The sequence below is a fragment of the Lutra lutra genome, chromosome 3, assembly GCF_902655055.1.
Source record: "Lutra lutra chromosome 3, mLutLut1.2, whole genome shotgun sequence".
Classification (NCBI taxonomy): Eukaryota; Metazoa; Chordata; class Mammalia; order Carnivora; family Mustelidae; genus Lutra; species Lutra lutra.
In genome coordinates, this window is record NC_062280.1 from 40,253,311 (window position 1) to 40,272,884 (window position 19,574).

General features: G+C 40.0%; 1 protein-coding gene across 2 annotated transcripts in view; it reads left to right on the top strand.

Moving 5' to 3' along the window:
- DIS3L2 (DIS3 like 3'-5' exoribonuclease 2) overlaps positions 1 to 19,574 on the top strand; it is a 355,877-nt gene that overhangs the window by 26,729 nt on the left and 309,574 nt on the right. Inside the window, exon 1 of one of the 2 annotated variants that reach the window (XM_047721346.1) lies at positions 15,670 to 15,692. The exons of the other annotated variant lie outside the window; for it this stretch is intronic. The gene's annotated coding sequence lies outside the window, so the exon portion shown is untranslated. Of the gene's footprint in view, positions 1 to 15,669; positions 15,693 to 19,574 lie in introns of those variants that run through there. 2 annotated transcript variants of the gene reach the window in all.

Below are 19,574 nucleotides of genomic sequence, written 5' to 3' on the forward strand. Positions count from 1 at the left end.
TCAAGCTGGGTGTGGCCCTTGTTTTCCTTCCAGCCTGACCTTGCCCCACTTTCCCCTTTCTCTGAGCTATGGCCACATTCTTTGGGTGTGTTATATACACTCCCATTGCAGGGTATACATCAATTTGTATTACACATCAGTTTGTATAATTGTTTATCACCTTTCTTCCACCCTAAACTAAGCTTCATGAAAGGAAGAATTAGTGGGCGCCCAGTGGGTTAAAGCCTCTGCCTTCGGCTCAGGTCATGATCTCAGGGTCCTGGGATCGAGCCCCGCATCGGGCTCTCTGCTCAGCGGAGAGCCCGCTCCCCACCTACCCCGCCCCGCCCCGGCCTGCCTCTCTGCCTACCTCTGATCTCTCTCTCTGTCAAATAAATAGATAAAATATTTTTTTTAAAAAAGGAAGAATTAGGTCTCTTTTTCTTTTCCACTGTATTCTTTAGGGTCAAGCATAGTACCTGGCCCAGTGTAGGAGTTCAACACATTTTTGTTAAATGAGTGACTGAGTGAATAAGTGGATGTTTAATTCAACAGCATAAATCAAGAGGGGATGTGTGAAGTGACACAGGAGTAGGAAGTAATGTTAGCAGATGCTGAAGAGCTGTCTGAGGCAGTGGCATGAGAATTAAGTAGGGTGATATCCTGGTCAGAGCCATACATTAGGAAGGGTAAACTGGCTGTGGGATTCAGGATATGAAGCAGGAGGGGCTATTAGGTGTCAATTTGGAGAGAGGCAGTATGGACCCGTACTAGAACAATGACAGTGGGGCTGTTACATGTTTGAGAGTGTAGAATGAAAGCAACAGGGTCTGAGGGATTGTGGTGGATGGCTTTCGGTGACAGACTTTCAGTGAATTTCGTGATTTCAGTCTCTTCAATTCAGCTTTTCATTTTTCCTTGGGAAGTGGTACAATTCTTCTCGAACTTTTCTGAGCTGTTATTTAGCAAGTGCTTTGCTAAATAACTTTGGGATTGCAGAAAGGAGTAAAATATTTCATAATCTAAGTCTCTTAATTATGCTTTCTAGTATAATGGTTTTTAAACTTAGACTAAAACTATAAACCTGAATTTCACTGTGAGTTACAATACTTTATAAATTAAAGAAACAATTCAAGATGGTAGAACATCAGTTTTGTTCTACAACATGAGATGGTCTTTTCTCTTTATCAGTAAGCCTTGATTGTTGCCAGCAGCCCCAGAATTATTCCCTGAGGGTCTGAAAGTCTTCAAGTTTAATTTGCTGGAGATTTTCACAAAGATCCTAAAATGATAGGTTGTAGGTAAATGGTGTCCAGCCGATGTCTTTCATTAAAATGAAATAATTATATATACAAAAGTTGCTTCTACCTGTCCACTTTACTAAAGGATAAAACAGAGAACTAAGATTCTAACTACTTCTTTGGTCTTCTGAGAAGAGCTCTAATGTTCAACATATTGAATAAAAATTTCTTTTTTTTTTTTTTAAAGATTTTATTTATTTATTTGACAGAGAGATCACAAGCAGGCAGAGAGGCAGGCAGAGAGAGAGGAGGAAGCAGGCTCCCTGCTGAGCAGAGAGCCCCATGCGGGGCCCGATCCCAGGACTCTGAGATCATGACCTGAGCCGAAGGCAGCGGCTTAACCCACTGAGCCACCCAGGCGCCCCTGAATAAAAATTTCTTAACTCGTCATTTAGCTATGTAAATGAATGGGTCCTAGAAATAAAAAAAAATTATCCTCTTTCTTTCCTCTTCCTTCCTTCCTTTCCTTTCTTTTCTTTTCTTTTCTTTTTTTTTTTTTTTTAAGATTTCATTTATTTATTTGAGAAAGAGAGTGAGAGAGAGCATGTCAGGGGGGCAGGTAGAGGGAGAAGCAGTGAGCCAGGGAGTCTTGACAATTTCAGGACCCTGGGATCATGACCTGAGCCCAAGGCAGATGCTTAACCAACTGAGCCACCCAGGTGCCCCCTATCATTTTTTATTTATCTCCCCTCCCTTTCTTCCTTCTTTCTTTCCTTTCTCCCTCCCTCCCTCCCTCCCCCGCTTGCTTGCTTGCTTCCTTCCTTCCTTCCCCTCTCTCTCTCCTTCCTTCTTTCCTTCTTTATTTCTTTTTTTTAAGATTTTATCTATTTGTCAGAGAGAGAGTGCAAGCGCACTCGAGGGAGCAGCAGGCGGAAGGACAAGCAGGTTCCCTGCTGAGCAACCAGCCCAATATGGGGCTTGATCCCAGGACCCTGGGGTCATGACCTGAATTGAAACAGGTGCTTAACTGACTGAGCCACCCAGGCATCCCCATCCTTTTTATTTTTTGATGGATTATGCTTTTGGTGTCATGTCTAAGAACACTTTCTCTAGGGGCGCCTGAGTGGCTCAGTGGGTTGAGCCTCTGCCTCCGGCTTGGGTCATTGTCTCAGGGTCCTGGGATCAAGCCCCACATCGGGCTCTCTGCCCAGCGGGGAGCCTGCTTCCCCCTCTCTCTCTGCCTGCCTGTCTGCCTGCTTGTGTTCTCCCCCTCTCTCTCTCTGTCAAATAAATAAATAAAATCTTTAAAAAAGAATTAATCTTTTTTTTTTTTAAAGATTTTATTTATTCATTTGACAGAGAGAGATCACAAATAGGCAGAGAGGCAGGCAGAGAGAGGAGGAAGCAGGCTCCCCGCTGAGCAGAGAGCCCGATGCGGGACTCGATCCCAGGACCCTGAGATCATGACCTGAGCCGAAGGCAGAGGCTTAACCCACTGAGCCACCCAGGCGCCCCGTATTAATCTTTTTTAAAATACGATTTTAAAAAATTAAAAAAAAATTTTAAAAAAGTAAGCTCTGTGCCAATTGTGGGGCTTGAACTCATGATCCTAAGATTGAGAGTTACATGCTCTGCAGACTGAGCCAGCCAGGCACTTCTCTTTACCTGATCTTAGGCCATAAAGTTTTTCTTTTATGTTCTTGTCTAAAAGTTTTATAGTTTTATGTTAGGTCCATTTGAAGTTAATTTTTGTGTAAGATGTGCAGTTTAGGTCAGGGTTTATTTTTTTGTCTGCTGATGTCCAATTGTTGCCGCACCATTTGTTGGAAAGGCTGCTTTCCTTCCTTCAATTACTTTTGCACCTCTGTCAAAATTCAGTTAGGCATATTTGTATGGGTCTGTTACTGGGTTCCCTGTGTCGTTCCATTGGTCTGTGTGTCTGTCCCTTTGAAAACAAGACACCATCTTGATTTTGTTTGCTGCATAGTTTAAAATTGGGTAGTAGGCTTTCTCCAATTTTTATTTTAGTTAATTCATTAATATTAGTTATTCATTGTTTCAGTTACTCTAGTTTATTTTATTTATTTATTTATTTTTATTTTAGAGAGAGAGAGAGAGAGAGAGAGAGAGTGTGTGTGAGTGTGGGGAAGGACAGGGGAAGAGGGAGGGCAGCTAACTCTCCTCTGAGCAGGGAACTCGACCAGGGGCTTGATCTCATGATCCCAAAATCATGACTGGAGCCCAAATCAAGAGTTGGATGCCCAGCCAACCAACTGAGCCACCAGACACTTTTTGTTATTCTAGTTTTTTTGCGTTTCCACATACATTTTAAGATAAGCTTGTCTTCATCTGTAAGAAAACTTGGGATCTGATAGGCGTTGTGTTGAATTTAAAGGTAAATTTGGGTCATAGTCTACTTAGTATCGGTATCTTGCTACTTGAGGTCAAAGGTAGGACCTTTACTGCCATTTAGGCCCCTTTATCCTCCCCTTTTTATAATTAGTTGTCTTAAATATCTCCTTTACATACATCGAGGACCATACCAGACACTGTTATACTTTTGCTTTTAACTATGTAATGTAATCAGGGAGAAAGATAGTCTAGTGCATTTACCTATAAAGTTATCTGCCAACTTTAGTTACTTTTTACTTCTGAAAGTTCTATTTAACTCTTTTAAAATTTGTCTTTTAGTAAGCTTTTATTTTTATTTTTGCTTATATTTCTTTATACACATTATAGTTTTAGAATGTTATATATTAAAAAAAGTTATATATTTGTCATTTTTATGACCTGAAATTATTTTGCACCACATTTTGCTCTTTTTGCCCTGACTCTCAAACATGATGGCTCTCTTCCTCTAGCTGTCTTCCTCATGTGTTTTGTAAGCATTTATCAGGCTTTTTGAGTATCGGAATATTCCGAAGTGGATAGTTCTGAGAGAATTTTTTAGTTCAGCCAGCACCTTGGGATGGTACCAACCTAGGCTCACTTTAAGTTAGGGTGTATGCTTGGGGTTAGTGCCACCACACTGCACTCTGGCAAGGCATGTTTATGACTCTCTGGGGGAAACTCCCCTGTGTTCCCAGCTGGAGTCCAGGTCGACACACACAAATTCTCCCTTCCTCCCTTTTTCTAAAACATTTATTTGACAGAATGAGCAGGGGGACCAGCAGGCGGAGGAAGGAGGAAGCAGAGGGAGAAGCAAGCTCCCCACTTAGCTCTCCGCTGAACAGAGAGTCCGATGTTGGGCCCAATTCTAGAACCCCAAGATCATGACCTGAGCAGAAGGCAGATGCTTAACCAACTGAGCCACCCAGGCGCCCCTACCCCTTGCAGCTTTAAACTATAAGCCTCTTGGCACTGACTCCAGGATGTGCTTGCTCCCAGGGTCTCTGTAGCTTTAGCTTCCACACATTCTGGTTTCTAGCTCTCACTTGAATTTTAGCTCCTGGGGATTTTCTTTTCTCGCTTGAGAGCTCAATTATTAGTTCCTCTAGAATTCGGTAATATTTTATTTAGCACTTGTAGTAATTTGCTGTCAGAAGGTTTTTCAGAAAAACGACTCTACTGTATTACCAGAAATAGAAGTTTCTGACTCACCATTGGATTAGACACACCACCAGATCATAGATTGTTGGGTTAGGGACCCACTCCTGGTTCTTTGAGAACTGGTCACCTGGGGCAGAAATTGCTTTCTTGTCTCTCAGGAAGGGCTGTGGATGTGACATTTGTTTTTAAACCGAAGGAGTACGAGCATGTTTAGCCCTCCTGTCATGTCTGCCAAGGAAGTAGGGAGGCTCAAGAAGAGGGGGAATGTTCAACTCTGTCAGGTGTTACAGCAAGGTCAAGTAGGATCAAGACTGAACCTTGAGAGCTGGATTTCCCAATCAGGAAATCTTTGCCAGAGCAGTCTCCAGAGAATGGAGGGGGAAGAAGCCTATTGTGTTTTTTAATCTCTGGGAGGATGGTCCTTGGTTTAGGCAATTTCCATTTTTTTCCTCAGAAAGAATGACTTGATGTTTATCAGTATGTGACTGTTTATTTTATATTCTCTTATTTTAGTTCTTTCTGAGTTCCAACTCTGCCTTAGGTAGATTAGCTCTCACAGAAACTGGACTTAGCCATAGAGTGTAGGGCTTCCCTAGTACACGGGAATATCCTTAAAGCTTTCATTTAGATCTCCTTAAATGACGTAGTCAGAACACAGAACTGAAAATGTAAGCGCTGAGCTGGTGTAGTAAAGTAAGAGGAAGAAGATATGAGGTATTGTCATTCTGTTATGTGGAGTTTTGAAAAATTTCGAAAAATTTCAAATGTACGAAAACTAGAAAGAGTAGTTTATCAACCCCAATTTACCCATTTCCCCAAATCAAGAATTTTGGCACCTTTGCCTCACTCATCCCTTTTTTATTTCTTTTTGTTTTGCCAAAATATTTTGAAGAAGTTCCTGACATTTATTGTACAATACATATATGTGTGTATATAGATATACACACATACACATAAATACACTTGGCAGTGATGAAAATTGTCATATACTCATAATGCCATTATCATGCCTAATACAAAGCTGACAGTTCTTTGGTATTGTCTACTGTACTGAGAGTAGTAATGAGGCCTTTTAAAATAACTTCTTTGAACATGCTGAGATTGCTTTTCCTTTGTTGTCTTTGCCCTTGTCTGTATCCTCTGCCCAGACGAGTCTGAGACCTTCACTTGTGGACTTCTCACCTTTTGGATTTTTGCTCCAGTATTGTCTCCTCAGTAGAGGCTTTTCCTGATCACCACAAATCAAGTAGTGTCCTCTTTTCCTTCTCCTGTTTGTCACTCTGTTTTTTTTTTTTTTTTTTAAGATTTTATTTATTTATTTGACAGGCAGAGATCACAAGTAGGCAGAGAGGCAGGCAGAGAGAGAGAGGAGGAAGCAGGCTCCCCGCTGAGCAGAGAGCCCAATGCGGGGCTCGAACCCAGGACCCTGAGATCATGACCCGAGCGGAAGGCAGAGGCTTTAACCCACTGAGCCACCCAGGCGCCCCTTGTCACTCTGTTTTACTGCCTTGCTGTCTGTTTGCTTGTCTTCTTGGCCCCCTAGATTTTAAGTACCGTGAAAGTAGGGACCTTGTCAATCATGTTGTGTTTATTGCTCTGCGCCCAGAGCTGAAGAGCATATAGTGGGACATGCAGTAATGAAGCACATGTTCAGAAATAAGTCAGCTATTAGCATAACAGGAAGAGATTCCAAAATTTTCTTAATATTTTATAACCATTATCTCTTCCTACAACTGATTCTCATTCCAGACTTTTCTTTTCTCAAGAGTTTTAACCAACAGCTGTGTTTGCAAAAAGTGCTGGGTTGTTGTCCCTTTCAGGACATTTAATCTTTTAAATCCTGAAAATATTTTGTAAAATATAAGTGAGTAAAGTTGCTGCTGACCTGTTGAGAGGCAGTGTTTTTACTGACATAACTCTCATTTGAGATCACTTTATTTGAGCTTGCAGCAAATAAATCTGTTTTGGCCCACATGAAACAGGATGGAATGATCTTGTAGCTCACATGTCCTTTAACTGATTATTTGAGTTTCTTTTATTTGGTACAGCATTTGTGGAGCATGTTAGGGGCTGTTTTTTTATTTATGTTATCAGTTGTTGTGGATGTTCTTTAACATGAGAAAAAAGTGTAATTCAATAAACAGATATGATATTATAAATTAAAGACTTGGATTCTTTTTGAAAACATGTAATTTCGGACCTGTAGAAGAGATACAAGAATGGTACAAAAAATTATTCTGTCCTCTTCACTGGGTTCTTCAACATTAACATTTTACCACATTAACTTTAACATCCCTTCCCACTTGCCTTTTTTCTTTTTGAGCTGAGAATGAGTTGCAGACACTCAGAGCCATTCTCTTTTATGGCCATTGTGCAGGGATCAAAATAAGGAAATTAACATTGATACAGCGCCCTTAGCTAATCTATAGATCTTATTCAAATATCTTCAAGTTTCCTAATCATGTCCTTTATAGGAGACAAAAATCCTGATCACAGTTGCATGGAATTGTCATGTGTCTTTAGTCTCCTTTAAGCTGGAAGAGTCTTTCCTTTCATGAGTATTTTTTTAGATTATAGGCTAATTCTTTGTAGTAAGTCCCTCAATTTGGGTTTTACTGGTGTTTCACAGGTGACATGTTTTTTTAAATGTATCTTATCAGGAGGCATATGGTGTTGATTTGTCCCATTACAGGTGTTTATTACTTTGATCACTTGGTTGGTTGTCTGGATATCTCCACTATCAATATATGCTTTTCTTTTGCTCTTTATATTTGATAACTATCTTTTTAAAATTTTTTTTAAAGATTTTATTCATTTGACAGAGACAGTGAGAGAGGGAACACAAGCAGGGGGAGTGGGAGAGGGAGAAGCTGGCTTCCTGCGGAGCAGGTAGTCTGTTGCAGGGCTCAATCCCAGGACCTTGGGATCATGATCTGAGCCTAAGGCAGATGCTTAAGGACTGAGTGCCCAGGCACCCCTTGATAACTATCTTTGAAGATAGTTTGAGGTGATTTAACATTCTATCACTCCTCAATCTTGAACCCACTGGTTTTAGGATCCGTTGATGAATCTGAATGAATTAAGATGATGATGGTTGCCAGTGGTAATTTTTTAATTCCATTGGTTTTTCCGCATTTATTGTAACGTTGGGATTCTGATGTAAGGTAGAGCTTCTGCTTTTATTTGTTTTTATCAGCATGAACTCGTGGATTATTTTATTTCATGGGTTATAAGCCATTATATAAAATTTTTGATGAATTGTTATGTATTTGGCCAGTAGTAGCTTTTTCAGCTGGCGGCTCCTGTGAACCTTTGACAGGACCCCATTATTTTTGGGTGTGTCCTTACTTTCTGGAACAAGAAGATATTCTATCTAGGCTAGGGCTTGGCCAACTTTTTCTGTAAGTGGCCAGATAGTAAATATTTTTGGCTTTAAGGGCTCTACAGTCTCTTGCAACTACTTAAGCCCACCTTCACAGCAGGACAGCAGCCAGAGACAATTTGTAAATGAATGAGCATGGCTCTGTTCCTATAAAACTTTATTTACAAAGATAGGTGCCTTTCTGAATTTGGCCTTTGGGCTGTAGTTTGCCAACCCCTCTTCTAGGCTCTTGCTGTACCCACTCCAGTCTCAGAATTGGCCATTTTTCTAAGGAGCTCCCGTTCCTTTTAGCACTGAATGGTATTGAGAAACTGAGAGCTGGGCTCATTGCTTCTGGTATGTTATCGACATAGCTAGGTAACATGAAAATATATACATGTCAGATGCCTGGGTGGCTCAGGAAGTTAAGCATCTGCTTTCACTTCAGCTCAGGTCATGATCTCAGGGTCCTGGGATTGAGTCCCAAATTGGGCTCCTTGCTCAGCAGGGAGCCTGCTTCTTCCTCTGCCTGCTGCTCCCCCTGCTGTGTGTGCTCTAGTGAAGAGGACAGAATAATTCTTTGTACCATTCTTGTATCTCTTCTACAGGTCTGAAATTACATGTTTTCAAAAAGAATCCAAGTCTTTAATTTATAATATCATATCTGTTTATTGAATTACACTTTTTTCTCATGTTAAAGAACATTCACAACTGATAACTAAAAAACACCCCCTAACATACTCCACAAATGATGAACCAAATAAAAGAATTTGTATGTGCTTCTCTCTGTCTCTTTGACAAATAAATAGAATATTAAAAGAATATATACATGTATATACTTGTATACATTTGTATGTGTGTATTTCAGTGTTTATCTATCTATATATTATAAACTACTGGGTATTGTGATACCTCCAATTCCATTTCAGTACCACAGGGTTTATTCTAACCTTTCTACTTTATATATTTATAATATTTTTCTGCAACATTGACAAACCTGACTCCTTTTATCCACAGTATGTTTACTTACTTGTTGAATGCTAGAATATACAGAAAGTAGTTTTAGAGTTGCTAACCCATACCTCTGTGAAAAACTAACTTATTAGAAATTAATTTTTTTTAAGATTTGTATTTATTTGAGAGAGAACGAGAGTGAGAGAGATCACAGAGGGAGAGGGAGAAGAAGAGGAAGGAGCAGACTTGCTGCTGAGTGGAGAGCCCGATGTGGGGCTCCATCCCAGGACCCTGAGATCATGAACTGAGCTGAAGGCAGATACTCAACTGACTGAGCAACCCAGGTGCTCCAAATTTTTTTTGATGTAAAAATTTTTTTTAAAGATTTTATTTTATTTTTTTAAGTAATCTCTACACCCACCATGGCTCTTCAACTCACAGAGATCAAGATTCCCATGTTCCCCGGACTGAGCTAGCCAGGTATCCCAATTAGAGTTTAATATTTTGTTTAGACTTCTTATTAGTCTTTAACCTAAGAGTTTAGTTAAATACTGTTACCCACGAGTTACTTGGGTTAGTTTTCCCCTCATTGCTTAAATACCTTGTGTTTCTCATTTTAAATATAGTTAGGATCATTTCTTCTTGTTTACATTGCGTTTTGGGCTCTTTTCCCCATTCTTATTTTTATTTTTTTAATTTAAAAAAATTTTTTTAAAGATTTTATTTATTTATTTGACAGACAGAGATCACAAGTAGGCAGAGAGGCAGGCAGAGAGAGAGGAAGGGAAGCAGGCTTCCTGCCTAGCAGAGAGCCCGATGCGGGGCTCAATCCCAGGACCGTGGGATCATGACCTGAGCCAAAGGCAGAGGCTTTAACCCACTGAGCCCCCCAGGCGCCCCAATTCTTATTTTTATTTTGTGTTGATGTTTTTCAGTATGTGGAACATGAATGTGGTTTCAAAAGTCAACATACAAAAAGGTATATGCAGTAAAGTGTTACTCCACATTCATTTCTTTTACCCAGTTTTCATCTGCTTCCTTTTCATCCTGCTCCCACCTACACACCCCCCACCCTCCACCATAGGTAACCATTCTCACTAGTTTTAAGTTACTGTTCTGCACGCCTTTTCACACAAATGAGCTTATGGGTGTGTGTGTAATTTCTCTTGTTTTCTTTTTTTTTTAGATCTACACTTATGAAAATGTCTTTATTTTACCACCATACTTGATTACTGGTTTGCACATAGAATTTCAGGTTAGAAATAATTTTCCTTAGGGTGCCTGGGTGGCTCAGTTGTTAAGCGTCTGCCTTCAGCTCAGGTCATGATCGCAGGGTGTTGGGATTGAACCCCATTTTGGGGTCCCTGCTCACTGGGAAGCCTGCTTTTCCACTCCCACTCCCCCTGCTTGTGTTCCCTCTCTCGCTCTCACTGTCTCTGTCTCTTTCCAATAAATAAATAAACTTGGGGCGGCTGGGTGGCTCAGTGGGTTAAAGCCTCTGCCTTTGGCTCTGGTCATGCAGAATCAAGCCCCGCATCGGGCTCTCCTGCTCAGCAGGGAGCCTGCTTCCTCCTCTCTCTGCCTGCCTCTCTGCCTACTTGTGATCTCTGTCTGTCAAATAAATAAATAAAATCTTTAAAAAACAAATAAATACACTTTTTAAAAAAAGATTTTGTTTATTTATTTGGCAGAGAGAGATCACAAGTAGGCAGAGAGGCAGGCAGAGGGAGAGAGAGAGGAGGAAGCAGGCTTCCTGCTGAGCAGAGAGCCCCAGTGTGGGGCTTGAGCCCAGGACCCTGAGAACATGACCTGAGCTGAAGGCAGAGGCTTAACCCTCTGAGCCACCCAGGTGCCCAAATAAATAAACTCTTTAAAAAATTTCTTTTCCTTAAATTTTTTCTTCTTTATTGAGGTATAATTTATTTAAATTAAATATTTCTCATGCTTAACATTCATTTCTGAAGATCCAGTTTTTGCTCTGCTGTCATTTCCTTTTATCCCAAAGAATTTCCTTCTGTGTTATTTATAGTTACATTCTGCTTGCAATGGATTTTCTTGATTCTCCTTTATCTGAAAACTGTCTTTATTTTGTGTTCATTCCTGAAGAGATTTTTATTGGATGTAGAATTCTGGGTTTGTAGTTTTTCTTTTCAACCTTTTAAAGATGTTGTTCCACTGTCTTCTGGATGCCTTGAAAGAAGATGATAGGAAATGATAAGAAATCTAGTGCCGTTGAAAATGTTCCCTTCTATGTAGTGTAGCATTTTCCTCTGGCTGCTTTAGATTTTTTCTTTTCTTTGGTTTTTAGCAGTTTGATTATGAGTCTGGATCTAGTTTTCTTTGAATTTTTCCTCTTTGGGGTTCATTGAGCTTCTTGAATTTATATATTTGTCTTTTATCAAGTCTAGGATGTTTTTGGTCAATGTTTATATTACTTCTTTGGCTCATTCTTTATTTTCTGGGTTTCCAGTTACTCATATGTTTGAGTTTTTTTGATAAAATAAGCCTTAAGTCCATAAGGCTCTGTTCATCTTTTCAATTTTTTCCCCTTTTTTTCAGAGTATATAATTTGTATTGATGAGGTTTAAGCTCACCGCCTCTTTACTCTTATATCTGTTTGCTATTGAGCTCATTCACAGAATTTTTATTTCAGATATTTTATTTTCCCATTTTAAGATTTCTATTTTTAAAGGAAATTTTTATTTCTCTATTGAGATTTTCCATCTTTTCAGTCATTCAGGTGTTTTTTCTTTTCCTTCAATGAGTGTAGTTACCATAGCTGGTTTAAAGTCCTTATCTGATAATTTTAACCTCTGAGACATTTTAAGGTTGTTATATATTACTTTTTTTCACTTTATAATGGGTCAAATTTTCTGGGTTCTTTGTACGTCAAATAATTTTGGGTTGTATCTTGGATATAGTTAATCGTACTTTGTGTAGACTCTGAATTCTGTTAAATTTCACTGACGAATATTGATTTTTTAAAAAATTTCATGGGCAATTAACCTCAGACTGCATTAGGCTCAGACTGTAAGTCTTGTCTCCTGTAGGTTCACATTTCAGTTCAATTTTTAAAGCCTTTTTGATGTTCTGTTGAGTCTGTCCTGTATATCTACAGTGTTAAGGGGTCAGCCTGAGACTTGAAAATTAGGGAAATCCTTTCTTCAGCTCTCCTATTCTAGATTGCCCTTGGCATCCAGGCTCTTTTGCCTTCCTTCTGGCCAGTCTGTAGGATTTCTCTTGAAGTTTCAGCGGCCTGTACTGCCCACACCTGTGACTGTGGCCTGTCCTTAGGGCAAAGCTGTGCCCCCCTCCAAAACTCCCACACCAAAAAACCAGAAACCAGACACATGAAACTCATTTAGGAGCCAGTCATGTCTCTAGATGTCTCCTCCCAATCTATTTCTTTTGTTTATTCTTCAGAATCTTTAGGTACTTCCTGATTTCTTTCTTTCTTTCACCTCCCCCCACCCCTGCCCCAAGTTTATAGTTGTTAACTCTGTTTGTTTTTAAATCATTTTTCAGGCTTTGATGCCAGGCTTGGGCTTTCCCTACTTACTATTTTCATTAGCAATTCACCTAGTGTGATGTTGAAAAAAACCTTTAGTAAGAGATGAGACCTGAAAGATGGGTGTGTTAGAGTTCTTTAGAGAAACAGAACAAATAGAATAGAGATATAGGAAGATATTTATTATACAGATTGGCTCATGCAGTCATGGAAGCTGGGAAGTTCCACAGTCTGCTGTCTGCAAGCTGAAGATCCTGGAAAGGTGGTAATGTAATTCATTCTCGGTCTGAAGGCCTAAGAATCGGGGGAGCCAGTGATGTAGCTTTCAGTCCAGTCTGAGGGTCTGAGAACTGAGAGTGCTGACAACAGGAGAAAATCCATGTCCCAGCTCAAGTGATCAGACTGGAGGGGCCAAATTCTTCTTTCCTTGGCTTTTTTGTTCTCTCAGGCCCTTAACAGATTGGATGATACATACCCACACAGAGGAGAGTGGACTGCTTTAGTGAATGCTAATTTCATCCAGAAGCTCTCACAGACACACCCTGAAATAATGTTTAGTTAAATATCTGGAGACTCTGTGATCCAGTCATGTTGACATTTAAAATTAACCATTACAGTAGGTTAGATTACAGAGTTGCAGTGAGGAACCCTGGAAGGTTTTGAAAAAGCCCTTGATAAGATACTTCCTGTGTGGGGACACCTGGGTGGCTCAGTGGGTTAAAGCCTCTGCCTTTGGCTTGGGTCATGATCTCAGGGTCCTGGGATCGAGCCCCGCATCGGGCTCTCTGCTCAGCGGGGAGCCTGCTTCCCTTCCTCTCTCTCTGCCTGCCTCTCTGCCTACTTGTGATCTCTGTCTGTCAAATAAATAAGTAAAATCTTAAAAAAAAAAAAGATACTTCCTGTGTGAGATATGGATTGAAAAAAGGGAATTAGTAGTTGAGAGACTTGTTAAGAAACTATTGTAATCTTTAGGCTATTCTGTTGCAACAACCTGATTTCAGACAGTGGTGATCAAGTTGGAAAGGAGGGAATCTATTTAGGATACATTTTGAAGGTAGAAGCAATGGAATTTGGTAATAGAGGATTATTAATGGAGAGAAAGAGATTAGATGACTACTATTTGCTGCCCAGGGTTGATAATAATGTCATTAATCTGGATGCAGTAAGTATGCAGGCAGAAAATCTAGTCTGAGGAGAATAATAACTTGAATTAGATACATGTTACATTCAAAGTGCTTGCCAATATTAGTAAGCAGGAAGTTGGAAAGTTAAAGAAGTGCTTCAGAGAGCAGGGCTGGAGGTGTACATTTAAAATTCTTTAAAAGATAAGTGAAATGAGACTTAAGAATAGGATCTTGGGGGCGCCTGGGTGGCTCAGTGGGTTAAAGCCTCTGCCTTCAGCTCAGGTCATGATCTCGGGGTCCTGGGATCGAGCCCCGCGTCAGGCTCTCTGCTCAGCGGGGAGCCTGCTTCCTCCTCCTCTCTCTCTCTCTCTCTGCCTGCCTCTCTGACTACTTGTGATCTCTATCAAATAAATAAAAAAAAATCTTTAAAAAAAAAAAAAAAGAATAGGATCTTGGAGGGCCTAGGTGGCTCAGTTGGTTAAGCGTCTGACTCTAGGTTTTGGTCCAGGCCATGATCTCATAGTCGTGGGATCGAGCCCTGCACATCAGGCTCTGTGCTCAGCATGGAGTCTGCTTCAGATTCTGAGCAGTGTACCTAATATTATCTTAGGCTTAGAGAGATAGGGATTGGAAGTTAGGCCCTGCTAATGTGGGGAGTGTGTGGTTCTGGTGTACCACTGTTATTTGGGATTGAGATCCTGAAGGGCTACAATCTACAAGTAAGGTTGAAGTGTGTATATATAGGCCCTCACAGAGACTTTATCTCTACTTTGAATAAATTTAAACACTGAAAGCAGATTGAGGTAATTTATTGTTTTGTTTGTCTCAGGTGCTTGGCAGAAGCAAATGAAAATCCTGTTTGGAAGATGGTAACATTGTACCAGGCCTCAAATTATCACTATAGAAATCTTGGAAATATAATGTCTAGTCCATAATAAAAAAAATCAGGCATAAATGATCAAACATGAACAAAATCAAGTATAAGCAACAGAAGATGGTATTAGATCCATCCGGGCCTCTGTTATTGGAGTTTTGAGGAGCAAGTTTTTTTTTTTTTTTTTTAAAGATTTTATTTATTTGACAGAGATCACAAGTAGGCAGAGAGGGAGGCAGAGAGAGAGAGAGGGGAAGGAGGCTCCCTGCTGAGCAGAGAGCCCGATGTGGGGCTTGATCCCAGGACCCTGGGATCATGACCTGAGCCTAAGGCAGAGGCTTTAACCCACTGAGCCACTCAGGCACCCCTTGAGGAGCAAGTTTAATAGAACTATGCTTACCTTGTTCACGGAGACAAAGGACAAGATTTATCATTTTTAGCAGAGAAAAAGAAAAAAATGGAAAATCTAGACTTGAAAACATCAAGACTGAAATTAGGTAATTGTAAATTAAGAAATTAAGTAATGGGTGAGTTTGATGGAAGATTAGAGTTGATAGAGAATTAGTGAAGTAGAAGGATTACTGAAGAGATTGAGGAAGACATAGAGACACCAAAAGGTCAAAATTGTGTAACTGAAGTTCCACACAAAGTGTTGAGAGAGAATGGGGCCGAAGGGCTTATGGGACAAGATGGGCTGAAGACTTTTCATAACTGATGAAAGCTATCAAATAATAGTATTGTTTACAACAAGCAGGATTAAAAAAAATACTTCCTTAGTATATTGTAGAAAATTGGTAGAAAACCAAAGATAAAGAGAAAATTTTCAAAAGCTGCTGTAGATAGGGAGAGGGAACAGTACACTTCCAAAGAATAAAAAAAAATTAGATTAACGACTGACTTCTGAACCGAAACATTGAAAGCCAGAAGACAATGGAATGCCTTCAAATTCCCGAGAGAAAATAACTGACAATCTAGAATTCTAAAACCTGTAAAAATTTCCTAGGAGAATAAAGATGAAATTCAAATGATTCAGACTTGACAGAACTCTTTAAAGTGCTCAAAAGACACATGTGGCTTGTGGCTACCATACTGGACAGCACAGGTATCAAAAATTTCCATAACTTTTGGAAGGACAGCACTACTATATGCACTAAGAAAATCATAAGGATATTTTGAGCAACATTCTGTCTCCTCAAAAAGGGAAACTTTAGATGAAATTAATAAATTTCTAGAAAGATGCAAATTACTAAAACTGAAGAAATTTAAAAATAAAATTATTTTATTTTTAAAAACTTTTTTTTCTTATGATGTCTTTATCTGCCTTTGGTATTGGGAAACACTATCCTCGTGGATGAGTTGGGAAATATTTTCTCTGTTTTCTGGAAGAGTTTGTGAAGGATTACTATTATTTTTTCTTTCAGTGTTTGGTAGAATTTGCCTTAGCATTCCTTATTAGAAGATTTAAAATTACTAATTCAATTTCTTGTTTTGTGTCTATTTTCTATTTTTTTTCTTAAGTCAGCTTTAGTAATTTGTGTCTTTCTAGGAATTTGTCCATTTCATCTCAGTTATCTCTTTGGCCTAAAGTTGCTTATTGTATTCCCTTAGAATCCTTTTCTGTACAGTTAGGAAAGAGGTACCCTCTTTTACTCCTGTTCTGTGGTCACCCTGTGGAGGTGGAATGGACCCCTTCCCAATTAGTAGGATGTATGTTAATTACATCTTAGATAATAGGAGAAATTGAGAACTTATTATTCACCTATGAGACTCCCTGGCAGAGTAGGGTGGGTACAGGCATGTCTGGCCTGGGCTTGAGTGAGGCAGAAGGAGTGGGTTAGTTCTTTATAATGGCTAGAGGACTGGAGAGAAGATCCTATGTGCAGACTGGGGATTTGTGAAATTCAAATTTCCCATTGGGGTCAAAGGTTGGGGGCACATGGACTTCCTGTCAAGCTCTACAGATGGATCAAAGCGTAAAAGGGAGGTAAGGCTTAAAATAAGTCAGTAGTCAAACATTGAAAAATAGAGCCAGGCTTTTTATCACAAGTTTTTAAATCGGATTTTTAAAAAAATAGTTTTACTTCATGTTTCTTTTCTTCCTTTCTTTTTGTTGGATCATCTTGATTGGTCATTTTTATTTTCAGGTTTATTGATTCTTTTTATGCCAACTCAGATCTGCTGTTGAACCCTTCTAGTGAATTTTTCATTTTAGTTCTTTCAACTTGGAATTTACTTTTTTAAAAAAATTTGTCTATTGGTTCTTTTTCCTTTTTTAATTTTCTTTTCATTATTTTTTAATAAAGATTTTATTTACTTAAGTGAGGGAGAGAGTGCACATGAGAGAGCAAGAAAAGAGAGAGCAGGAACAGAAGGAGAGGGAGGAGCAGACTTCCTGCTGAGCAGGGAGCCTTGACACGGGGCTTGATCCCAGAACCCTGAGATTATGACCTGAGCTGCAAGCAGACATTTAACTGAGCTACCCAGGTGCCCCTTAATTTTATTTTTAGAGAGAGAGCAGGGTGAGGGGCAGAGGGGGAGGGAGGGTGGAAGGAAGAGAGAGAGAGAGAGAAAGAAAGAAACCCAAGCAGGTTCCCTGCTCAGCACAGAGCCCAATGCGGGTCTCATTCCCACAACCCTGAGATCATGATCTGAGCTGAAATCAGGAGACAGACAACCGACTGAGCTACCTAGACGCCCCTCTCTATTGATATTTTCTATGTGGTGAGTCATTGTCATCATACTTTACTATATGACTGGTTTCTTTTAGTTCCTTGAACATATTTGCTATACATGCTTTGAAGTTTCTATTGCCTAAGTCTTAAATCTAGGCTTTCCCTGAGACTTTTTTTTTTTTTTTAAGATTTTATTTATTTATTTGACAGACACAGATCACAAGTAGGCAGAGGCAGGCAGGGGGTGGGGAAGCAGGCTCCCTGCTGAGCAGAGAGCCCAATGTGGGGCTCAATCCCAGGACTCTGGGATCATGACCCAAGCTGAAGGCAGAAGCTTTAACCCACTGAGCCACCCAGGTGCCCCACCCTGAGACATTTTTAATTGAAACTGCTGCCCTTCCCCTCAGTCTCCCATGTATGGGTCACCTTGTCTGTTTTTTGCCCTGGTTATAATCTTTGTTGAAACCTGGACTTTTAAAAATAATATATTAGCATTCTGATTCCTTTCCCCTCAGAGCTGGTTGTTCTTTTTGTTTGTGTAGTGACTTGTCTGGACTTACTCTTTGGAGTCTGTTTTTCTACAGTGTGTGGATGCTAATGTCTCTGCTAGTTCTTCCTTTCTTGTTTTTATTTTTAAGTCTAATTTTCTTGTAGTTTTCCTTGGGTCAGTATATCCTAACAGTCAGCTATAATTTGGGGTGCCTGGGTGGCTCAGTGGGTTAAAGCCTCTGCCTTCAGCTCGGGTCATGATCCCAGGTCCTGGGATTGAGCCCCGCATTGGGCTCTCTAATCAGCAGGGAGCCTGCTTCCTCTTTTCTCTCTGCCTACTTGTGATCTCTGTCTGTCAAATAAAATCTTTAAAACAAAAACAAAAACAAAAACCCAACAGTCAGCTATAATTCTCAGAGGTGTTTAAACTCTGAAACAGTGAGGCCCCCATTCTTTGTCTGTGGCTCTCATGAGACTTGGGGGAATGTACTCAAAGTTCAGATAGTTTACTCATCAGTCCCAGCTTTTGCTTTCTGTGTTTGCAAGGCACATTCATGCAGGAATGAGTAGCTCTCTAGGGCCTTCTCATTTCTTTCCTGCATGTTTAAAGTCCTGTGCATGCACATAGCAGAAAAAAGTAGATTCTTGTCAAGGTGCACTTTGGTTGTCTCATTGCTAATTCTCCCTGTTAAATTTCTGATTGGTTTCCTTATTTGTAGCTTGCCCTAACTAGTGTTGCAGATTCAGGCTAGTTGTGATATTGGCCTTCCTAATTTTTTTTGTGTGTGTGTGTGCCTGGAATTATTATTGTTTTTGAAAATGCCCCTGGGCATGGAATTCTTCTTGCTCTGCTTCAAAGAAATTTAGCTCCCTCTGGCTAAGTGAAGCTGCCAGTCTTCACAGCTTTCCCTGCCGTGGTGGGACTTTCATACCAAGGGATTGGGAGTGGGTGTGGGATAGTGGGAACTCCAGGTTAAACCACAATACACTTCCTTTGTTCTTAACAAGATTCAGTAGATTTTCTTGAGTAAACACTTCTCTATTTTTTGTATGTCTTTGGTCAATATCCTGATCCTTAGATAGTTGGTTTTGATAATTTTATCCGGTTTTATTGTTATTTTTGTTCTGGGGATAATATTTGTCAAATTCCTTATTCAGCCATTCTGGGCATCATTTACCCTATCTTCTCTCTCCCTCTGTCTCTTTCTCTGTGTCTCTCAAACACATACACACACACAGACACACACACACACACACACACACTTTTTTTAGAGAGCATGTGTGTGTTTGTGTGTGCGGTGATGGTGAGGAGTGGGAAGAGGAAGAGAGAATCTTAAGCAGATTCCATGCCTAGTGTGGAGCCAGACTTGGGGCTTGATCTCACCACCCTGAGATCAAGACCTGAGCTGAAATCAGGAGTCAGATGCTTAACCCACTGAGCCACCCAAGCACCCCTCTTTCTCCCTCATTTTTTTTTTTTTTAGATTTAATTTAACTTATTTATTTGACAGTGGAATAAAGAGAAAAAGAGAGAGAGCACAAGCATGGGGAGGAGCAGAGGGAGAGGGAGAAGCAGACTCTATGCTGAGCAGGGAGCCCGACATGAGACTCGATCCCAGGACCCTGGGATCATGACCTGAGCTGAAGGCAGATGCCCAACTGACTGAGCCACCCAGGCACCCCTGTCTCCCTCATTTTAAACACTTAAATTTTACTCAAACTGAATTTTATTATAGAACATGTTATAAAGTATCACTGTATTGGCAGTTTGGTTAAGTAGTTTTAATTTTATTTTTTTCAGTGTTCCAAGATACACCACATGC